This window comes from Empidonax traillii, unplaced genomic scaffold (assembly GCF_003031625.1).
Source record: "Empidonax traillii isolate 1590-97213 ecotype Southwest subspecies unplaced genomic scaffold, ASM303162v1 scaffold142:size1213974, whole genome shotgun sequence".
NCBI lineage: Eukaryota > Metazoa > Chordata > Aves > Passeriformes > Tyrannidae > Empidonax > Empidonax traillii.
Window position 1 is genome coordinate 394,107 of NW_020955335.1, and position 24,449 is coordinate 418,555.

Sequence of the window (24,449 nt, forward strand, 5' to 3'; positions counted from 1 at the left end):
TCCCCTTAGAGTGTCAGGGAATCGCGGCGGGGCTCTGTTAGGGCGCTGCCTGCAGGAACAGCCCCTGCGGACACGCGGCTGCTCCCCCAGGTGAGGACAGAGCGCTGCCACTCAAAGGCTGGGACAGACAATCAGCTCTAATGACAAAGCAGAAAGGAAAAGGGTGACAGAGAAACTCACCCCTCCCCAGTGTTTGGCGTTACACATTTGGGTGTAATGGCAGATGTATTAACCCTAGATTACACGGAACTGTCAAAGCAAAAACCCCATGAAAGCATCTAAATTCACGAATGTGTATTCGCTGACACTCTATTGCCTTTCAGCTGTTACCCTGTATAACTGTAATTTATAGATGTAAGAAAGAAATTCACAAAATAAGCAGAGGAAGGCAAATAAACCTTTCAGAGGAGCAAAAATCTATTCTAAGAAAAAATTACTACCCTGTAATAGGGAAACCACTTATTTAGATGTTGTTGTTTGAAGCATTTCCTGCTCTGCCCAGTGCCAGAGCAGAAAGGCAGCTTTCTGAAGGATGTTGTCCCAGGCTCTGCAGGCAGCAAGTGATGCCACCTACATCTGTGGATTGGTTGCAGGATTCCTCTGGTCCAGGTGCAGATGCTGGTGCAGGTCAGAGGTGGCACAGGTGCCACTTGTGCATCTTGTGCTGTGCCACAGAACAGACAGAGGAGGAAAATCATTTTGTAGTGCATGGAAACAGCAGCTGATCAAATAATCCACCTGGGAGTTGCTTTAGGAGAAAACTAGTTATGTGGCAACTTCAGTGAGAACAGCAAAGGGAAGCTGGTGTCATTGCAATTCAGGAGGGTGTCAAAGATGACCTTCTATGGAAATGCTTTATAATACCCCTTAGGTGTGTTTTGTCTGATCTTTGCTGTATTGAGTAACACTTTGCAGAGAATTCAGCTTTAAAAAGTAGCTATCAAATGTGTATGCTTTCACTGGGTCTGTAATTGGAAGGCTAAAATAAAATCCTATAAAGCATTCAAAGATATTCAACAGGGGCAGAACAGCCTATCCCTTAATATCTTCTGTGAAAATTTAGACCTGGGTTAGCAGAGCAGTAAGATTTGAGAAAGAACATAAAGGCTGTGGGTTAACATGAATGAAGTGTAGTTCTAACATGGTGTTCTCACAAGACTTTGGTCATAAATGCTACAAGTTTTGGGAGTCTAGGGCCTCCCAAGGACATACTTCTGTTTATACTGGAAAATATCCTCCCCATTTGGGATCCAACCTAGCACTTAAATTCCAACTATCAATTTGGATGCAAAATCCCTTAACATTTGTTAGGGTTTCCTAAGTGCCCGTGTTATTTATTAGTAGTCTTTTGGATTATAACACCTCATACATTTCCTAGGACACCTAAAAAGCTAAATTTCCCAGTAGTTTAAATTATTTTCTTTTCCAAGAACAGATAAAAGATTTTTTCCTGTTGTCTGTTTTTAGTCTCTATAGATTGCTTTGTTAGAGTATGTGAGTGAAGTTTGTGGTTGGTACTTGTGTTGCAAGTTCTCCTGTGACTTGCAGGTGCTCTACAGAGTTTAAATAATAAGACTTAGCCACAGGATGTTCAGTAAACAAGATGAATTAAAAAAATTCCATCTCAGAATAGCTCAGTGTCACCACCAGTACGGGGTGGTGAGAAGATGAACAGCAATTTCCCGTGTTCATGGCTACAGGGACTTGGCAAAGGGATTGTACTTCTGATACTTCTGGTATTCTACAAGACAACCCAAAAGCCAGATGGAAAGGCAGGAGGAGGTCTGTGCATCCTGCATGACAAACTGTCTTGTCACAGTGTTTTGTCAAACTGAAAGACTGGACACGGCTGCACAGCACCAAAGGCTACGCTGGGATTCTCCGAAGGGATCACTTGTACCAGGAGTTCCCAGCTGCACCAAGGCTTGGAGTGGAACTCGTGGAAGAATAAGTCCAGGCAGCACCTGAAAATACTCACTTTAATGTTAGGACCTGGATGTAACACAAAATGGCATTAATTATCTTGGATAAAGGCACAGCTCTACAAATGGCAGCACTAGCAGGTCTATGATTAACAGAACAGGAGGTTCCCTCTGACAGGCTGCAGGGTGCAGATTTCTTCCAGGCATCTGTTCCCTCTCTGTCGGTGGTTTTGGCTAATTCTGGTTGCTTTTGCCCATCCAGTTTGAAGATTTTTTTCCCCAGTTTCTATTTTCTGTAGGAAGGATAGAGATTTACCAGACATTTGATTGCTGAGTTTAGATGGAAGACACTGGCAGCTCCAGCTTAGATGTGTGAAGGAGTCATCCTGAGAAACCTTTGGAAAAAACATACCCTGGACAGGGAGCTCCTCTGTGTGCAGTATAGGAAAATGTAGGAACACCACAAAGCCATCAAATAGTCTGGGGCTGGGATGGATAGAGAGATCAAGCAGCCTCTGCTTTTGCTTGCAAGTGGTGCTGGGGTTGGCAAAATGCACTCATTGCTTAGGAAGAGAGATTTATTGCTGTGCTTAAATTCAGAAAACACACCTACTTGTGAATCCCTTGCCTTTCCTCCTGGTGGAACTGACAAAAAACAGCCAAGGACCAGCTGAACTAAAGTTTAATTTGACAAAAGTAGGGAAAATAGCTATTATTTATTCATTAGCCTGAACGATGAATAACAGCACAGCACTAAAAGTGTGAATGACAGGAGAGATTCCCTTACAGAGCCACAAAATCTTGATGTAGGCAGAAAGATTGGTTTGATGTGACACTGATGCAGACAGGTAATTCCAAACAGTTGGTGTATATTATCTTAAATGCCATTAGAGTAATCAGTTGTGAAAGTACTACAGACTTAAATTTTCAGATATCCCCAGATGACGTGAATATAATGCTATGGATCTGAAGCGAAATCTTCCTTTAATGGCTTTAAATCCATTGCACAATATTTGAAGTGTTGAAAAAAAATAATTTTCAGAATTTTGACAGATCTAATGTGAGTTCTTTTAGGCTTAGAGGTAAGTATTAATAATACAGCTGAATGAATGTCTTGCTTTTATTTTTGGTGATTTATATATGAAAGAGAAATTTCACAGTAATGTTGTGTCTTCAGCCTTTATCTTTGATTTCCTGAATGAGAAACATAGGCATAATTCCAAAGACCTTTTCTCTTTCTCTTGAGATGTCGTGTATGTATTTATTTGACAGTAAATACGTGATCTTAGTGTCTAAAGAGGAATTGTAATGTCTAAAGATAGAGTTTGAATGAAAAAAAATCCCTTTTTAAAAAATGGGAGTTATTTTAGGATATGAGTTGTTTCAGCTGTGAGTATCAGCTGAACTGATTCAATAAGGGAGTGATTTGGGATATCTTGGGTGTGCACAGCATTACAATCTACGTCATTCTCCTCATGCTTTGTTATGCAGTGAGACTGATCCTTACTGTAAATCCTCCATATAGCTTCGTTTTTAGACCTGCATATAATGTCTTCCATTAAAAATATTGGTTTGGATCTTAAAACAATGCTTTTTTCCTGACCCTCACCGCCTTAAGCAGGCAAGCCTTCATTGACAAGCTCTGTTAAGTCCGGGGTCTTCCTGCTTTTTAGAACTGTACAACTGAGGAGGTACGTTCTTGTGGGCATTCTTTTGAGATTCCCTGATTACCTCAGTCTGGAAATACTGGTAATAATACGTGGCAAACATCCCTGCCTACCGCCCAGTGGTTTTACAGTGGAGGGAGACGTACAAACAAAGCAGAAAACAAACACACTAAGAGTTGCCTCCTGGGATTTCTTGAAAGAAAAGGCACTGGTAGCCAACAGAGGGTGTTTCAGCCTGTTAATGAGCAGATGTAGCTGGCAACCTTTCATAAGTCGCTCTTAAAATAAATCATTATATAAGTGAAGCTTAATTTCCGATGTGCCTCTGGTGGGTCGGTTGTGAAATCTGCACAGAGGAAAGCAGTCCACGCTGCACTATTCATTAAGCTCCTTTAATGGTTATTTATGTGGGTGTCAGAAACGTGTGGTGCTGGTGAGGAGAGAACACATCAACAGCTGTAAAGGCAAAAGTGTGTTTTGGAAGTTGTGTTATTCGTTCCCGCTCATTACCTTCAGGTACACACATTGCCTGGGCGCCCATTCTTGAGGACTTGATATAAGAAATTGCAAGTGACGTTTTCTGCCAATGCCTTGATATTATTTTCTTCACATGAATTTAAAGAAGGCTCTTGATTTTGTCACATGAACCTGCCAGAATGAGGAATTTCCTCACATTATGAGTCAAAGATTTTATTTAATTATTGACGTTCAAAATTGTGCTGTATCTTGCTTAATCTCTTTTTATATCTGGGGAGCTCAGAAGATCCAGGCATTGTAAAAACATTTGTCTAAGTCTTAATCTTTTTATTTGATCCACAATGAAAGGAGCTCAAGGACTTTCAAGAAGAATAAAAACCCACAATGAACCATTTCAACAGTCAAGTTAAAAAAGATCTCATTTTGACGCTGTGATTATTTGAAAATCAAAATACTTATATATAGGAATTTACTAGTTTATATTCCTCTTTTACTAGTCAGCCAGGTTGATATAATTTTTACAATATTACATGTTTGAGAATGTAATTCCTCTGATTTGATTTCCTACTTTACATTTTAGAAGGACTGCTGGTTGTTTTAAGTGGGGAGCCACAGTTCTTCAAGCACTTAAGGAATTATGTGGAAAACTGTTTTTCTCAACTCCCCCTGTGCCTGGTGACAGATATGTTCAAATAAGTTCTCAGTGACTTTTGAACTTGCAGTAGAGTGTAAAGATGTTCCTTTTATTTTTCTCTTTGCCTGAAGAGAGGCTGCTTGTAAAGTTGCCTTGCAGAGGGCTATCAGTATCAATTTACTACAGCTTTAATTCATGTGTGACCAAAACGAATTATTAAATGTAGGATATGTTGATGGTCATTAGAAAAAATACTCCATGGCTCCCAAAGGTGAGTAGTGAGATGAGTTGCCTGATGCTCCTACTTGTGCAGGATGGAAGGCAGTTTTAGGGAAATCATGAAGATCTCAGGAGATATTAATCAGAAAAATATGAACAGTGCTTAACAAACGCCAGAAAAAGCATCATATTCTCAAGAACACACAGTGTTTTACACACACTGGTAATACTTAACTTTTATGATTGCATTCTTAAATTCCAGTCAGGCTTCAAAAGGTGGGATAGCTCAGAAATATTAAATGCTCTGAAACAAATATAGCATTTTACTAGTTTGGGCTTCTGGTTCCTAAAGGCAGGAAGAAACCCCAGAGATCTGCAGCTTGGAAAAGCTGTTTCTAAAAGCAGCTGAAACTGAGACACATTGTCACACACAGAGAACCCCAGACTCAGCACAGCCCTGGGACAATCAACACATGAACTGGCCCAGTGCATGAAATGTCCCGAGCAGACAGATTTGGACTTGTGTTTATCCACAGTGTTCAGGTCTAAAATTCACGTGGGTTTGTAGTGATTAAAGGGGTGTACCAATACATGCAAGCACACAAGCTTCTACAGGTAAATCACCGCACTCCACCACTGCAGCTGCAGTGACAGGATCTTACACCCACATGTTGGTGCCCAGCAGGGAGGAAATGTCCAAATATGAATAAATCTGCTTCTATGCAAGGGCATTACTCTAATTCTGTGCTCTTTTCCACACTGGTGTGGATTGGGATATGAAATGCACAGGCATGTTTATGAGACACTCAGGGAAAACTTCGCGATATTTTTGCATCTAAAATGGATGAATTGTCCATCACTCTGCTTTCCTCCACAGAACATTCTGACAGAAAGGCCGGATGGTTTGTGCACAGCAGCACAAATGCCATTATCATGTTGATTGAGGGAAAGGGCAGAGGTGTTGGTCACGGTGATGCAGAAGGGAAGAAAAATTTCTTACAGCAAAACTAAAGCTTAAATCAATTTAAATGAAAAAAACCCTTGTACTGTCCAGGGAGAGAGGGACTTACAAAATCTGAGAACTGATCCTGAAGATCAGCATAGGGGAAAAAACGTGATGGGAGAGAATAAATCAGCAGAAAAGAGAAAACCACCCTGGAAAAAAAATCCAAGTAGAGCAGAGGAGAAACATGAAAAGCAAATCGAGTCCTTTGTTTCACACTCAGCAAACCCTCGGTGGGGATTGCAGCATCAGTGTCAGCTTGAAGTTAAAAAATCCCACAACCTTAAGTCACTCAGGTCAGAAAAAACCTGAGCACAGCCTCAGTCTCTTTTGCCAACACATGTCATTGGTTTTGTCTGCTACAGGCTCTTCTTTTCTGGCCTTTCAGGACCTGTTATGGTCCACACCAAAGAGTCCCTTTTGACATTTTCCTTTCTCACTCCCCTCTTTCCCCCCCTTTTCACTGGCTCTGATAATTCCTTTTGCATCTCCTCTCTTATCTGCTGCTCTCTTCCAGATCTCCCTGTTAGGCTTCTACTTATGTGTGCTCCTTGTCTCTACATTTCCTTTTCCTTTGTTTTTTCAGGGTCTTGTGTTCCTTTAGTAAGTCTTTTTCACAAAATGCATGAGTACTGTTCTGTCCTCCTCTTCACACAGTCTCCTTGTGCCAGATTTCATGCAACTTTCCTTCAGTCTGTTGTTTTTTGGGAGACTCTTGACCAAGCACTATACCTCCCTCCACTTCAGATCTCCCAGCTGTAAAATGGTGACAGTATTGTTGACTGCCTTTATGGAATGTCCTGAGAGCTCCTGGAGAAGCTCTGCATAACAGGTGAATATTATTGCTATTTAAATCAAGAGGCACCAGGAATAAGGTGAGCTGTGGATGTGTCTTTAATGTAAGATCCCCTTTGATCTTCCTGTGTCCAGCTGAGACAAAGTGTGTGCCTGCTGTGTCTCGAGTGCAGCCTGCAGCCTGCAGCCTGAGCTCTGGCTCGGATTTATTTATAATACACTGGGTACATGATTTCAAGGTCATATCACTGGCTTGAAAACCCAGGAGCACGTCCTGAGGAGGGATTGCAAGCTGTGTTTGCGGCTCCTTTCCTGCCCTGGGCACAGGGACAGGTGGGAGAGCAAGGGCAGGTGCCTGAGCCTGGATCCCTGACCTGACGGGTGACGGCAGCACACTGTTGAGTGCCTGATGCACTTCCTGCACGTGCTCACTAAAACACTGCTTGGCTTGAAATTTTCCCTCAAGAATCGTTTGCTTTTATGTTGAGAATAAGCATGAGCAACTCTCCCCAGAAGGTGAAGTTCAAAGCTGCTGTTTCTGAAAACAACGGTTTAGAAAGAAAATGCCAAGTCAGTTTTGACTGTATGTGATGAGCATTTCCAGACCTCTTTTAACTTACTCTTTTGTGAAACAAACAATAGATGTAAGAGCAGAGCTGCCATACACTTACCCTTCATTTAAAATGAAGACTGTGCTGAAATTATTTCAGACAGCTATTTGGTTTTACGTGAATTATGAGTTGTAAGCTTTACCTAGTGGAGACTTTTTAAACGTTTACCTTGTGAAACAGTTATTGCCAATTTCCCAGTTTTATGTGTAGGAGAATAATATGATATTTCATCAGATATTGAAGTACAAGACATTCTGAAAAGTATATGAAATACTTGTGTGAAAACCTGTGTTTTCATAAACAATGGCCAAGTTTTTCTGAACCCCTTGATGCAAAGTGTTACACATTGGTATTGTGTAGGAATAGGGTGTGCTTAGACAATCTCTCCTGGTCATTTCCAGACCCGGATTCTAATGTTTACAGTATGATCATAAACAATCTGTCAGTCAGTCATGTCAATTGATGTAATGGTGTGTGGTTTTATCTTTGTTTTTGCTTATTTGGGTTGATTTTCTTAAATTCATTTAATACTGACATTCTTACAAGAAACCAAAGTTCAGAGTTTTTAGGGGTCTTTGATAGAACTGATCACCTGTGACCCCACTGTCTTCCTTTATGTGAACCCACTTATTCCCACATTTTGTAACAAGCCTGTTGGCAAGAGTGGTTTAGAGTTTAAGGTTATGCTGAATGTTGTGCTTACTGGAACCTCTCACTATCCTGAGATGGTCCCATTTCATCAGGCCTTGTTTAATTTCTTCTTCAGTGCTATTCTGTTTTTTCTTCCACAATAAGCTGGTGTGTAAAACTTCAAAGGTCTGCAGACACTCAGACGAAAAGGAGGGTAATTCATCCTGGCTGGGGACTGAACCAGAGATTTCATCCCTGTCAGTGCTGAGCAGAGTTCCTTGTCTGCTCCTGCCATGGTGTCAGTGAGCTGCACTGCCAGCCCCCAGTGCCCCACGAGGGAAGCTCTGGCTCTGGATAGAGCCACAGAACAGAATCTAAAGCTGTGTCTCTACTAGCAAACCAAGGATTTTAAACTGAGTTGTTTTATGCTTCATATTTGTTGTTTCAATTTCCAGGGTAGTCTTTACACAGAGATAAGAATGTTTCTGGACATTCTTAACCCAGAGAGTGTTTAAGAAGAGGAAAGCTGGGATAGCTGCTGGCTTGGTTCTGCACAGAGTTCATCCCTTTCCAGGGCTGACCTGTGTGGCTCACACCAGATGAGCTCAGGCCTCTTGGGAAGGCAGGGAAGGTGTTTGGGTTTCCTTCTGTTGAAGAGTTGCTGAGTTTGACAGTGAAGTCACTGACAGGCTGTGTCATTGGTGGGCAGATGTGTTTTTGGTGAGAGGGCTCAGACCTGCACTTCCCTGGCAAGGCAGATCCTGGTGCAGTGACTCTGCTCTGACTCTGCTCACCTGTGACAGTCACCAGGTTCTAGAACCTGTCTCTAATCTGCCATTCTCCAAGGCAGCCTCTCCCTGCCATTTGTCTCCAGGAGGGATCATACAGTTCTCTCTTTCTCTTCTGGTGTGTAGAGAGGTGAATCTGCCTTAATCCCAGATCTTGTACTTCTGCTTTCTCCAAGGGCAGTGACTGTACAGTTTCTCTAAAGCATCATGTTCACTTCAGTGAAAGCCTCTTGGCCACAAGCAGTGCCATCTGTAACTTGCCTTAGGGGTGTCCTGTAGCCATGCCATTCCCTGAAACTCCCCTGGAATCTCTCCTCTGTCCATGAGCTGACCTCCATCCTCTCTTCCTATGAGATATCCCTCTTCATTTGCAGGTCTTTGATCTCGTATTCCTGCCTTGACAAATCAAGTTGTGGAAGTGGGCATGGGCTCCTTGGTTGTGACTCATCTGCCTGTCACGTTCCAAGTGCACCCTGGACATCTGCTCTGCTGCAAACTCATCTCTACTCTTCCTCCTACCACAACACAGTCACACAGGGAATTGTCTCACCTGCCATAGATGGTTGTTTAGCACTAAGTACTGTGTAAATAACATTTTGTTCAGTAAAAATAATTAAAGCATCCTTTACTTCTGCGGACAAGCAGTTTACCTCATTGTCAGTGGAGAAGCAGGTACCAAGATGAGGGAATTTCCTAAGTTTTTATACTGAATTGCTTCTTGGGAAAAGGAGAAAACTTACTCTGAAGTGGAGATAAGAAAAATCATTGTCTGAATTGATACCATCTTAAGTCTAAGGATGGTAACTGCATAGGCAGAGGTCTCCAGATTCATTTCTTGCACATCCAGTAGAGTTAATTTAGGAATGGCATTCTCTTGGATCAGTGAGGTGTTGATGTTAGAAAACCACTGGGAGAGGAAAGAATTATTTTTATTAGTAGCAGGACTGAGCAGAGAAGTACATGAGCAGAAGAAATAGAAATGTCTGTTTGCACTTGATAAGCAGTAAATCACTTTATTTGAAACATTTTCCATGCAATAAGTCACTATTGTCTTTGTAAGGTGCTTCTTGTGTGTGTGGGCTCCAGTCTCACTGTGCTGTACATTGTCCAAATATAAAACAGAGTAAAAGCCATCCTCAAATAGTTGGAAATCTAAGTGAAAGGCAAACATAAAGATAAAGCAAATAGATAAAGGGAAGAGCAGAAAATGCAGGGAGTACAAATGGTTCGAGTGAGTGAGTCTGAGCCTTGTGGCTGCTAAAGCCAAGAAATGCAGAGATCCTGCTGGTAGGGGGTTTTATGAATCATTTTGATAAAACTGTTATCGAGGAATGAATCAAAATGGTTCCTGTTAAGGAAAACATTATCTTTGCAGTCTATTAGAATTCTTTCATTACTTTAAGACGGGAAATCTTGTAGCTACAATAGTAAATACAGTTTATGTGGATAAAGTCACCCCCTAAAAAAATTATCTCAGTATAAGAAGGAAGTTCTCTTGTGGATTAGGGAGCTCTAAGAAGGGGAGAAATAAGAACTTGAGAAAAAGATTAATAGTTGAGCATTGCAAGGACCCAAACTGGAACTTGTGAAAACTCTCTGGAAAGGGAATAAATAGGTTGTTGGGTTTTTTTTTTTTTTTTCCCTGTTGTTGGCAAGGTGAAATTACAGAGGGCTGGTTAGCTATGGGAGATACAAAGAATGAGGGGGGATCAAACAGTGACTGAGCACTCAGGAATAAATGACAGGTGAGCTTCAGGGAGGACAGCTGATGGTAACTGATGCTGAAGGGACAATTGGAACTAATCATACTGCCTGATAGATTCTAAATTAGCTGGAACAACTCCGAGAAAAATACTTGGTCACTGCAGGGAACAGCATTGGGAAGGCTGGGCTTCAGTGCAGTCTAGAAAGAAATTGAGATGTTAGATTGTATTAAGACAAAACAAGTATCATTACAGGAATTTGTAGTACAGCTTTTCCTGTATTGAAGTGTTCAGTCTCAGCATTCTGTCTCAGAAGGCACATGGAATAATAGAAAAGGTCCTAAAGAGAGCAACTAAACTGATGAAGAAATGTAAAAACAATTCCTGGAGAAGTAAACATAAGGGGAAGTTAATGTGGGTAAACATAATAAATGCATGATGGTGAGGTGAGTCCTGCTTTATCTACATAAAATGACGTGAAAAGGATGCTTCAGTTGAGTGCAGGTAAAAGGCAGCAGACTCAGAATAATGAGTGGGGCAAACTGGACACTCTACTGAACTAACAGAGTGTTTTCATTCTTCACACCCTGCTGGGAGAAAGGTCCTGAGATAAGATGCTCAGAGCTGACTGCTGCTCCTGCTGCTGCATGGCCGAACTGGGCTTCCCAGGGCTCTTGGCACCCCAAGGTGCAGCTGGGCACCAAAGAGCCACTCCAGCAATGCTTTCTGATCCTGTTTTTCAGGACCAGGCTTAAAACTGTACCTTGTCCATCTTCTGAGCGGCTGAGCGAGCCCTGGGTGTCCTTGTGAACGCAACGCTCTCTGTGCAGACCCAACAGCTCGTGGTGCTGTCCAGCTTTCTGGCATCCTACACCCAGGAATTCAAACTCCTGCTCATTTCTGCCTCTCTGCCCTCAGGTCCTTGTGTGTTGTATCACAGATCCTGTCAGGAGCTCTTGGGCAGGTTAATTACCTTTCATCATGCAGAGCTTCATTATCACTGCCATCTGTTTAGTGAATACTTGATCTGGACAAGCTCTGGTCTAAGTTCCCTCCGTAATGTACCTTTGATGTTTTGTGTAAACTTTAAAAATGGGCAGATAGATGGCAATAAAATGATCAGAATATCTTGAATCTCACATTCTCTCCCTCAAACATGTCATTGCTCCAATTGCACAACTGCAGTAATTGCAATAATTTCCCTTTTTAGGTCTGGGTACCTTTGTTTAGCCTACAAATAACAGCTGATTTTTGGTAACTTAAGGGAGACTTGCTGGTTTCTGAAATTCACCTCAAATAACTCTGGAAATTTTACACCTTAATATAAATTTTAAAATAATCATAGTAATATTTTTGTTATCTTTCTTACATTTTCGTGGGCAGAATGAGCATGCCTTTACTGGAGGGTTGAAAAACAACGTGGAGAAGACAAGGGCAGCAGATAGGATTGGAAGGTACTCCGAGGGATCCCTCAGCCCACTCAAGTCATTCCTAACTAATGTTTGTCTAATTTGTCCTTAAATACTCCTGTCTGCAATTTAAACATATCATCAGAGTGGGCAGTAAGAGTAACTCCTTGCAGAACTCCTGTGTTATTTGAAGACTGTTATGACTCCTTGAGTCTTGTCTGAATTAAACAAACCCAGTTCCCTCCATCTTCCCCCTCGGGTGTTTCCAAACCTTTGGCCCTCCTTGCTGCTCTCAGCCTGACTTGCTTCTTTCCCTGTGTTTGGTGAATTAAACTCCCCACAGAGCTCCAGGCTCAGGGAGGTTGCTTCATACATCCTGTGTGTGACATCTTCATCTCTCACAATTAATTGTGTAATTAGGTGTCCCCCGTGCTGTGCAAGCACGACTGATTATTTCTACCCAAGTGCAGTGTATTGCACTTGCTTCCCCTGAACTGTATCTTATTTGTATCTGCAGTTTGTTTAGGTAAGTTTGGAAGTGTAATCCTGTCCTCCACAATCCCTGTGCCTCCTTCCAGTTTGGAATTACGTGCCCATTCCCTTGCTGTGTTTCGTTCCGAGGTTCCGGTGGTTCCCAGCAGCGCTGAGCTCAGCCGGGGGGGGCTCTCTCAGGGCTCTGCTCCCCGCCCGGCTCCTCTCGGCTCTCCAGCGCTGCTGCCGCCACTGCTTCAGCTCTGGTGCAGTAACTTCATCGACATTGTGCCAGCTTAGCTCGTTTTTGACAGTGTCACAAGAGATTGTGTAAAAGGCTTTTCTGAAGTTAATCTAAAAAGTGATCCTGAGCTCAGAAGCCTATTAACCTGTCCTAGAAACAAGTCAGGGTGACTCTTTGGGAGACTGCTGTTTTATAGGTGAGGTTTTATTTTTTTTTTTTGCTTGTTTTCATAATTGCAGGGAGTCAGCCCAACTCCACACAGCCTGGGTTTTCCTCATAATGCCCTTTAGAAGTTGGCACTATTTGACTTTTTCTGTTGTTAGACACTTACCTGCCACTCTGATTTCAAAGATAAAGTACTAATGCACCTAGGTTTGAACCAAAACAGCACAGTACTTTCCTGTTACTGGATTTGTTTCCCCAGACTATCTCCTTCTACTTATTACTAACATGCTTAGGAAGTATTTCTCATGTTGCTGTTTCCTTGTATGTTTATATTTGTGGTTTAGCTTCTGTATTTTGCCTCTAAGTTCCTGCAACCACACCAAGACATTAAATAGGACGCAACTGGCTTTTATTTCAAAGCCAAGCCATTTTTCATCTTTAATAACATGACCTAATGGTCACTGCTGGGCTATGATTTCCAAGCAGGCTGTTCACAGTTCCCTGCATTGTGTGCCTTTGCATATTTTCCAGTCTATATACACTGGAGACTGACTCCATTAAAAAGACACTGTGTAAGCTCTTCCCTGGTGTGTCACTCCCGTATATTCCTTCCTGTTCATGCTCAAAGAAATAAGAGGGCTGATTTCCAATGGTTATGATATTTTTTGGTTTGGGTTGCTATTTCCCTCTCTTTCTGATGCAGCAAATGGTTGGTGATGACCAGAAACAGAAGAGCTGGTGTGTGTACTCACTGTAAAACCAGCATATTTTGCTGCCCAATGGTGATTAGACATGAGCTGTCAGCATGTTCCAGTGTTCTACAGTTAACTGTCCATTAAAAATAATAATAGGAATAACAACTTCTATTCTACAGGACAGACTGTTTTACAGTCCCTACCTAATGCAGTGTGGAAATGCAGCCCCAGCCTGGGGCAGGTGAGAGTCCAGTAGCACAGAGTGTGCCAGCCAAGGCTGGCCAAATGTCTGGAAAAACCCCCAGAGGAATGAAAAAGAAATGGGAAATTTCCTTACAGCCAAACATGGAGCAAATATTTCTGTTCATTGGCTGTGTTGGGGGTGTGGGGTGTGTGGGGACGTTCTTTTGTGTCTGAGGGTTCCGTGGGTACAGATTCAGTGGCTGCATTCTGGCCCACAGAGGTAATTTCACATATGGCAATCCCTGACAGCCAAAGAAGTTGTCTGCTCTTTATGACACAAGTGCAAACTTCTTTTAATATTCCTCTCTGTTGACATTTCACTGGCCTGTCTGCAGCACAGAAATGGTGTGACTTAAAAATCAGCTCCTAATGGTGTTGCGTCAGTAATGTGGAGCCTTCCAGAAGGCCTGATGATGGCAAACTGTGAGTGTTTCAGATGGGTCTGCTCGTTTGTTCGTGTCCACTTTCTGTTGTACTTTGGTGGCAATAATACTCATAAGCAGTAATAGCTGATTTTTCTCTGTGATCATCTGCATAAGAAGTTAGATGAGAAAAATGGTATTGCCCAGTGATCTGTGCATCATCATCATCATCATCATCATCATCATCTTCATCATCATCATCACCATCTGTGCATCTCATCATCGCTAGGGGTGAGCTTAGAGCCTGAGTTGTAACACCAAGAAAAGGAATGAGCAAATATAGTTGAGCAGTTCTGAGAGACGGGGTCTGGTTGGGAAATCCCTGCCCATGAGAATGATTGAGCTCATTCTCCCTCAGAGCAGGAGCTGCTCCTGGTAGCGATGTGGATGTCTGTGTGCTAGAACTTGGACCGGGGCCATCCTTTCTCTTCTGAAAGGTCACCAAAGAGCCATTAAGCAGCAGCAGCTTTCAGCTGCGTGTCAGAAGTAGTTTGCCAGTCACAAGGCAGCCCTTCAGAAAGTTTTAAATTCATCCTGTTACATCAAGAGCAATGTAATAAGCTCTGCTAGTCACCCAGGACACGAACTGTGCTCTTGGATAACACTTAATGTATGCTTTGTCAGCCCTGAAAGTCCACAGTCTTGGATGGTGCTATTATACTTAAGGAAGAATATGTACCTGGTGAATCACTCCCACTAAATCTGATTTACTTGTAGCAAAGCCTAAAACAAACAGCCCAACACATTCACAGGAGCAAGATGTACGGCTTTTCCTCTGCCATTCCACACACAGGGTAATGACAATGAAAATAACAGCGAAGGGTGCCGAGGCACCTTGAGGAAAATGACTTGTTGTAATCGTGCCTGACCTCTATCTGCCGCCCGTCCTTTCTGTGTGTTGTGAACAACGGTGGAACCAATGCACATTATTGAAAAACAAACCCCATTCTGTCGCTCCTGAGTGATGGACAGGGCAGGTATTTTTCAGATCTATTCTCTTGCCTCCGACCACCTTCCTCTTACTACCAAAAGAAGGGCAAAAGGAAACATTTATTTGTTTAAAAATGTCTGCCTTGCATTTCTCTTCTGATAACAAAAACACCCCGGCGTTCCTATACTATTATTTATTACTGTGCGTTCTCTGCTAAGGCTATGTTTTCTATCATGGGATTCAAATTGCTTCTTGTGCCATCAGCATTTTCCTTTTTCACAATTCTTTCAAGGCAAAATAGAAAATCTATTTCTCTGCAGTAGCAACACTGATCTGGGAAAACTTTATTTAGGGTGAAAGGGAAAATAATGGAGTCAGAATAAGCATCCACACTAAAAATCTATTTACAACAACAAACCCCAATGTAATCACAAGACAGCATTGTATCTGTTTTAAATTAAGCTCAAGAAGATAGAGAAGCGTAGTGTGTAATGACCACCAACCTGCCTATTTGCATTGCAGATTAAAAAAATCTGAAGATGTAGTAATGAGGAGCCAAAATGAAAAGACAGTGTGTTTATGGCAGACAGTATATTTATTTTGCAGAAAGGCCATGTGAAGGCAGTGCCTCTCTTGTAGTGATAAAACTTGGAGTGCATTTAAAACTAAACAAATGCGTTTCCATTCAGGGCTATTGCACAGGAGACCACATAAATAAAAATACAAACACTGCTTTCCTAATTCACACATACAGTTACATTTAATGACACGACTACTTCCAACATGAGGAGAACCAGCAGGGTCTGGCCCATAAAAATTACTCTTGTTTGCAGCCTGCCTGTTCTCTGAAGGTTGGCACTAAGATTTCCTTTCCTGCCTTCTGCAGCAGCAGCTCTGATTTAAGGACATGCTGACTTCCACCCTCCAGCCCCTCATTCCCCTTCCACGGGACTTCCTCAGCTGTGCCAGCACAAGAGCTGGTGGGGCCATTTGGCAAACCAAATGTGGGGAAAACCCACATCCAGTACCCTGAGCTCCTTCCACAATGGCAATGCAGGAGAGGAGATCCAGGGAGTTCAGTGAGTGCTCCTCATCCCGAGATAATAAAAGCAGTCATGGCAGATGGCAGTCGGGCCATGGCAGATACCAAAGCAGGGTCTGGTTTCCAGTGCCAGATCCCTCCTCTAGTGCAGTAAATCTTTTAGTGATACAGTGGTCTAAACAAGAAAGGACTATTAAAGCTGATTGTCTAGTTTAAAAAGCAGTATTAAATTGTACATATTCCAGCATCTCCTGAATTTTGAGTGAGCCTGTTTGCATAAATGTAGCATTTACAAAATTCAGCTACGGCAGGAACTGACAGGTTTACGTCAGACAGATTAAACTTTCAAGTTTTCCCTTTTTCACAGGTAATAAGAAATGATAAGAAATTCTGTCTACAATGCAAGAGGAAAGGAGGAACATAAATTGCAGTGCAATTAGCTTCTTTTTCCTCTCTTCTGTGAATACCCTGCTAATGGATAGCACTCAAGCTGCTGGAATCAAAGGCAGTGGTACAGGACTGTGTTCTGAAATCATGTAACTATGTGCTTAACTTACAGACATGAACAGTGTAAAAGCTGAAAATGCTGAAGCCGCTTACACTTAATCTCTAGGATGTGCTCAGTATTTTGCTGATCAGGGCTGGAGTACTGAGCCCTTACAGGGGTGCGTGCCAGCCGATCTGCTTAGGAGAGGCTCTAATGGAAATTTCATTTTTCCTTTCATTTAAAATTCTGTCAACAGTATGTCCTTGCTGGCCCCTGCAGGAAGAAGTGTATCTAGATAATGCTTCATTGTTACTGCAGCAAATGGGCTGTAAAGTAAATGTTCTAATTAGTCTTTGAGTCATTAGGTTGGGTGTAGCTCGTCCAGCAGAATTGTAGCTGCTGTGTGGAGATCCTTTTACTCTTCTGGGCACCATCCTCGAAGGAAACCAAAGTCCTTCTGCCTTTCACAGTTTCTTTTTGCTTCAAGACTGTTGTGGCTCAATAGTCACTCTTTCACTGCTGATATCAAGGGGGGAATCCCTGCTTTTGTTTTATTTCCATACTTGCCAGTTTTGAGGTGAGATAAGAGGTTGGTGTTCCGGAAATCACATTTAGCTTCAATCTTTGCCTTGAAGATTTCAGGTGCAGTGTATGCATTCTGCTTCAGATGATCATTTATGCAGATGAAAAATACTATTTTTGCCCCCTATGCTCTTTTTAAAATGTCAGTCGTGGACGTGCCTTGGTGGTGTAAGGGACTTTTATGGGGGCCTCGAATGAACTAGTGCTGGTACTAACAACTGTACACACTGACATGGCTCTGTGTCACCTCCAGAATCTCTACATCTGTTTCTCAGAGGTCCTGACTAGCCCTGAGCACCCTAGAGAGCTCTGAGATGGCATCAGAGCAAACAGGGTTGAGGTGGCTTCCAAATACAGAAGAAAGAAGAAATAAATGTATAAAAAGTGAACCCTTGTGCAAGAGAGAACTGCAAATGGAATTGGGATGTCCAAGATCCTCAATGTGTGAAATATCTGAGGCCATTAGGAAGACAAACACACTGTAGTAAATCAAGGAAGAAAGAAAATAGGGAAGCTTGAGCTGAAATTCAGTGTGTTGGTAATTCCAGGTTGGTTTGGTGGTTTGCAATTTGTCTTCCAGCATGAAAACGCTTTGAGGCTCAAGTCTATTCTGGCAGCTCTTCCAATTAAAGATCTTATTGAAAGGAAAGTGAAAAAATGCTCTCATCTATCATGTTGGCTGTGGACTTGGTTAATTCCCTCCAGAAGATTGTACAGGCACATGGAAGTCCTCAGGAAACGGCCTGGCAAAGGACCTTTAGTGTCAGCTCTGTGTGCTCTGCAGTTGAGGAACTCACGCTCACGTCTCACTAAAAACTGCCAGGAGATTAAACAAACAGTCAAGCAAAGCAGAACTGCCCTGCAGGAGAAGAGGCTTTTGGAACAACAGCACTGTGGGGGTGCCTGGGCTGCTGTTTCACCCGATCTTGTCTATTAACATGTTTGCCTTGGGTTTTATCTGCACCTTGACTGCAGAGCTGGGGGAGCAGTGACAGTGCAGAGTGACATCCGGAGTGATCTGGTCTGATCTGATGTGATCTGATCTGCCTGGGAAGCAGAGTCAGCTCAGGTACAATGCTAATGCAGAACAACATCCAGGGTGATCTGATTTAGTGGCACAGACCTGGCACCAAGGTTGGCTTAATGGCAAAACCGGCCCATCTGCAACCGGTGCTGTTGTTGGGGGCCGCACTCAGCCTCGGGGATGGCTCGTGGCTGCTGCTCCCTGCGTGCACAGGATGGGGGTGTGATGAGTCTATTATCATTTATCATGCAAATATACATTTAGGGACCTTATAAAACTGCCTGAGTTGTTGCATCTGTGGACTAACTGTGGACTAACTGCTCCCTGATAGCATTGGTGGCGTAGTTAAAGGGCTGTCTGAAGTGCATGTCGTTAACTTGATTGACTGCAGCAGCTCCAAAGGTTTATCATACCAGTGCAGGTGTTGAACTGGAGTGTGGGGATAATTCTAGTGGCGGGAACAGAAGAATGGGAGCTTGGAAATGTCATGGAGTCTCTCGCTGGTGTATTCTGAGTCTCTCTTAACCTCGCTTCTCACCCTTCCCACAGAGGTATTTGAAGAGAGAAGTAAATGTCAGCAAAGGCCTTTAGAATCTTGGATTTTGGGTGCTGCAGAAAAGCAAAGTATTTCACAAGCATTCAAAATCAAATATCTCCATTTAGGAAATAACAGTTATTAATTCTTTCAGTCAAACTACTCAAAGCTTTTATTCTCGTGTAAACTAGGAGTCTACAGCCTATTTAAGTTAAAAAACCCCCACCCCAACATACCAAACAAACCAACACACTGAGTCTTTATTAGAAGTTTATTATGAGAGCACCTAAACCTTGCCAGCAAAATTGCACTTTTTGAAGAAAAGTGGCAGGTAGGTACTCTCAATGAAGAGATACTGGCTAACTCCATTAAAAACAAATAATAGTGGATTAAGTCTGGAGTGAAAGCTCCAGCCCTTTCCAAATGCAACTCCTTCCCATGGAGCATCTGAGAAAAACAGTTTGGAAAGGACCCCTGAGGTCCAGCATCCTCCTCCACACAGGACTAACATCAGATCAAAGAGTGCTCAGCAGTTTGTCCTGTCAGGTTCTGAAAATCTTCAAGGACTCAACAATCTGTAAAAATAAAGAAAGTAAACATATTTTGGAGTCAGATGCTTAAAAGTTTAGGCTTTAGAAGTCAGTGAGCAACTGTTGATTGAAGGAAACAAGAAAACAGAGATGGCCTTTCTCTCTCCTTTCTCTCCAGGTGCAAGCAGTCTCTTTTCATCTGTAAATATTTTCTGAATAACTGACTTTTAGTACTTAAATAGTAAAAAAAAAAATATTTTCAAAAAAATAAAATTGGAGCATCTTCTGTCTCTCTTACTTTTCATTTCCGAGCTAAATTTTAAAGCACAGCACCTTTTTATGAGTGCCATACATAAACATTTTGAAGTCAGGGTAAAGAATGGAAACACACAGAGAGTTTTTATTGTAGTTGCTGCTAAGGATGTTGCTGTAGTAAATAAAGTACCATTAATATTTTTAGAATGGCATTCCTGAAGTATCTTACATGATATTTCTTCTCAACTGCCTTTCTTTAGCTGAAAAAAGGCAAAGTGGTTCTTAAAGACACATGTGCCTCTACCTCATCAATTATGTATACAACTTTTTCAGGAGATAATTAAATTTAATTATATGAATTTTATATATCTAAAATAAATAATTAATTTTTATACTAAATATAAATTAAATATAAACCATCTGAACTGTGTTAATTTGAATATTTTCGAATTTTTTTTTAAGTGGACCTTTATTGCCTTAGAATAATGGTTATAATTACAACATAAAGGCCCCAAAAGACACAAATGTGCTTGGAGTTGTTTATTTCAAACAGAAAGCTTGTAATTACAAAGCTTGGCTTGTGCACGTGGGTGGACCACGAAATTATTTATCAAATTATTTCAAATAATGAATGAGGAGATTGCAAATGGTTCACAAATAATTCAAACCGAAAAGGATTGCATTAATGAAGTAAATAACTCGTTGTGAACCCTTTGCCCAGCTCAGTTCTAACCAAATTCTTGCAGTGCCGAGAGTGGACAGACATGGATGTTTGGGGCACACCCAGATTGCTTTCACCTTTCCCAGAATTTGCCTGGACTTTCCCTAAATTGCTACATTGTGCTAAATGGGCTTTGGTCACAGGGACAATCACCTGAGTGAAACGAGGGCTCTTGGAAACTGTAAGACAAACAGTGACTAAAAGTCATTTCAGGAGCAGTAAATATGGATAGTATGTTTGGAACGTTTTAATGAACTGCAGAGAACAATAAATGGGTTTTTAAGTAGAAGGAGAGGACAGAGATGGATGGGGGGTAAAAAGGGAGATGGAACTGAGGAAACAAAATGGATCAGGAATGAGCAAAATTATTCTGCCATGCTGTGAGAAGGAAGAGAGCAAACCTCAGGAGGGCCAGTGCCATCAGAGCTTTGAGAAAGGCGCTCCTCCTCTGCCAGGCAGTGTAGGCCCTTATCAGCCACTGGTGTTTCAAGCATAACTTGGGGGAAAAAATAACTGTAAACTCAGGTTGTGTTTTCCCCTTCCCTCTTCACTGGATAAGTGCAGGGACAAAAACTTCACTCCTAAAAGATGCATTTATCATGTACTTATTTCCTATGTTACCTGTTAAAAGTCGATGTACAGTTATATTTGGTAATTTATTTCACCGTGAAACGTGCAGGGATCTGTTTTCTCTCATGGAATATTTAATGTTATATGAACCTCTGCTCTGCTCTGCTCATGAACTAACCAAGAGGGATATCAATTATCTCCTGTTGGCCATAATGTGTATAATTTCAGATGACAAAGGCACAGCTGAAATGTGAGTCTCTTCTTCTTTCCACTCTATCCATTCATAGGACATTGCTAAAGTGATTATGAAAAAAATACAAGGGGCTCAGGTATGAATAAGGCATCGCCAACTTTACTGCACAGCAAATGATTTTTTGCTACAGCTGCCTACAAAATAGATCTTTTTCTTTCGTGAAATGTCTGAGTCCAAACCTGAAAAATGTGCATTGAAATCCTTGGTTTGAGGCAGGACCGATCCAGCTGTTCTGAAGAGTCCTGGATGGGGCACTTTGGATAAAAGTATTTTAGTTTTCAAGACTAAATGTTGAGGGAGGTGGGGTTTTTTTGTTGTTTGTTGGTTTATTTGTTTGTATTTTTCCTTCTTCCTTTCAGGCAGCAGTGGCCTTTCCCCAGAAAACAAACACCACTTGTAATTTTGGAAAAACGGGGTTGTAATCTTTTAATTAATTTTTGTTTAAATTTTCACCTGCAACGCCGTAAATGTTAATTCTGCTGCAGAAACAGAGATGAGACTTTGTCTTCCCTTGTGAGACCTGTAAAATGTACAGAAAAAAAAAAATGTTTGTAAGTTTTCAGCAACCCAGTAGCCGAGTAAACCCTTCCTTAAATTTTGTTCTGTAGAAATAAGCAGGCGGTAAATGTTTTGTCTTTAAACACCTTGATTGTTTAGCATGCAGGATTTTAGACATGTCAGCTCCGCTTGTTTGATTTATACCTTTGACCTATCTCTAATTATTTTAACCTTACAATTTGCATAAATCCAATCTCTGCTGTCAGACTTGGAAGACAACAGAAATCCCCTTATGCATTGTGATTCACTAAAGAAATTAGAGGTGTGATGCTGGGCGGGCTTTTGCATTTGACCCTTTCCAACTTCTTCTAACTCTGAAGCACTCCAGTGAATTTTTCACCTGCCCAAAGTAAAATGTGCAGGGGACAGGTTATTGCTGGGAGCTGCCTTGTGTTATGGAAAGGTTTTTTGCCTCCTCCTGGCCAAGGGGATCGATGCCTGCCTGCAGCATCTGTGCTGTAGCTGAGCTGCCCAGCTCAGGGGGGAGCTCTGGGCTGTGGATCGCAGGCAGTTCGGGTCAGAGGCTGCTTTGCTTCAGTTTAGTATCACCTATTGAACTTAGGGACTCGATTTTCAAATTGCAGACCCTGACTCATCGGGCCGTAGGGAATTCAGGTTTTTTAGACCCGGAGTTTTGGTTCAAGCCCGTTTTGAGCTGTGAGGATGCAGCCAAACTGCTGTGACAGCTTCCTGGAGCCAAAGTGAACATCTGTCCTGCATGGTGGTGAAAAGATAGGCAATGTTTTGTGTGAAATGGCAGTTTTAGACTTCCAGAATCTATTCCTGTGGAAAAAATGTTTTGAGAACAGAGATGGTGGCCTTATCAAGCACAGTTTCATACATAGGATTGAAAAGTTTATTTAGTTGGCATTTGCCTGGTGCTTTACCTCAGTGCAGGAGGGTGGTCAGTGCTTCCTCACCTCACAAAAACGTGGTGACAGGACTCGGTATGTAAAAGGACATGGAGCTGGGCTGATGTTGCAATAATGAAGGCCATTACTATCTATTAGCTCAGATGGATTAAAAGGTTAAACCAGTTTCTGGTGAAAATTAATTACCCCGAGAATTCAGTTAGAAGTGTTCTTTGATGTCTGGCATTTGCATGTCTGTGATGAGGAATAGGTCACCTGCAATGTGCATAAACTCTCAAGGCTTAGAAGAGGAGGAGCAAAGTTCCCCTGCTAATCTACTTCTCCTGCTTAAGGATGACTTTCCTACTGATGTGGAGGAAGTCACAGCTCGCTGATGGGATTATCTGCAGGCTGACTAATACTGGGCAGGAATTAGAAGCATCTCTGTGGCTTTGTTTAGTGGTAGTCTCACTGTCCTCCTCAGCTGGAGCAAGGAACGCCCTGTCCTCTCTCATTCTGCTCTTGTGGTGATGCTGGGGAGAAAACTGAGAGTAAATGCCACGCATTTTAGTCCTTCCCTGCCTTGTTCTGTGTCTCTGTTTCAAGGGGCAGTGTGACATGTTGGCAGGGGATGTCTAGCACAGTTTGGGAGTGACCCAAGACCTGGTAGTATCTTTACATACGCACACACTCCTTTATGGAGGGAAGAAAAGCACCTGGATTATGATGACCTGTTAAAATAAAAGCTTTGAAAATGAGGTCAGTGCAACACAGTTAGGAAATGACTTGAAGTGAACATTCATTTCCTTCGAGGCAGTAAATGTTACCAGTCTGTAGTTACTGCCTTTCTGACAGAGATGCCCATGAGGTGGCAATGCCCTTCTCTTCACAGCTCCTGATGGTCACTCAGCACGTTGGTTTGGTTTCAGAGCAGCCTCAAAGATGTCAAGAATCTACAGTGCAAACCTCTCCAGTCTGCTCAGCTTCTCTGCAGCCTCTGCTGGCTTCAGCATGAGAGTTAGTCATGGTCACAACACTAAACCTCTCCACAACATCAAAATATTCTGATGATGACAGGATAGACCTGCAGCTGTGTTTAGTCTTAGTCCATTATTGCTGCAGAAATTGTTGATTCCACGTGGGGCAGTTAAGAGCTCAATCTTGCTTCTGCCCAGAGAGGGTCTTGCCTTTCAAAGAAAACAGAAGCAGAGCACCCAGTGGGCTCTGTGCTTACAGCACTTCCCACAGCTCTGCCTTTGACCTTTGTGTAAATGGAATGGCCATTCCACACCACTGAAACCATGTGCACAGAGCAACTTAAAATGTTAGATACCTCTGGACCAGCCATGCCAGAACAATGTGCAGGCAACAAAGAGGAAGGTGATTATGCAAAGCAAGAGTTACCTTCTCAAATGAACGAGTCATGAATATTTTCCTTTTGTGACACTTAGCAGAAATGTCAAGCTTTGCGAGCAGTTTGGATCTGCTACATCCAAACCTTTCCACCAGCCAAAATGGTCTGTAATTAACTAATTATCTCCATTCTCTCCATTGTCTTCCACTATACAGGGAGCTGACTGGGAGGGAGGATTTTATTAGCTGACCTGGTGGTTAAGCTTTGAAGATACAACTTTGGAAAAGTTATACTGAATTTAGTTCAGTAAGTGCTGTGCACTTACCTTACTAAGTGCCCACTTACTAAAGTGCACAGCATTAGAATAAGGACTGCAATTCATTACCCGTAACTTGTAACTCAGCTCTGAGCACCATCTCCCTTTGGTTAAGGGCTCTGGCTTTATGCAGCTGTCTCATTTCCACTCTTTATAGATGTAACACGGCCAAGTGCAGTGCTACTGGGGTGAGCTGGGGCTTGTAAATTGAGGATCTCTGGACTAGTGTTGCTGAGCATCTCTGCTTGCTGTACAACTAAAGAAAAGAGTTGGTGGCTAAATTCATCCCTACTGTCATTCCAATAAGGAGAATGGAGCCAGGCATGCATGTACTGCTAAGTG

At 42.2% G+C, this 24,449-nt stretch overlaps 1 long non-coding RNA gene across 1 annotated transcript in view; it reads left to right on the top strand.

The window, feature by feature from the left end:
* Positions 1-12,428, top strand: part of LOC114057692 — a 56,703-nt gene extending 44,275 nt beyond the window's left edge. The window contains exon 3 of the long non-coding RNA XR_003571281.1: positions 11,833-12,428. This is a non-coding gene — a long non-coding RNA (uncharacterized LOC114057692). The remainder of the gene's footprint in view (positions 1-11,832) is intronic.
* The last annotated feature ends 12,021 nt before the right edge of the window (positions 12,429-24,449 follow it).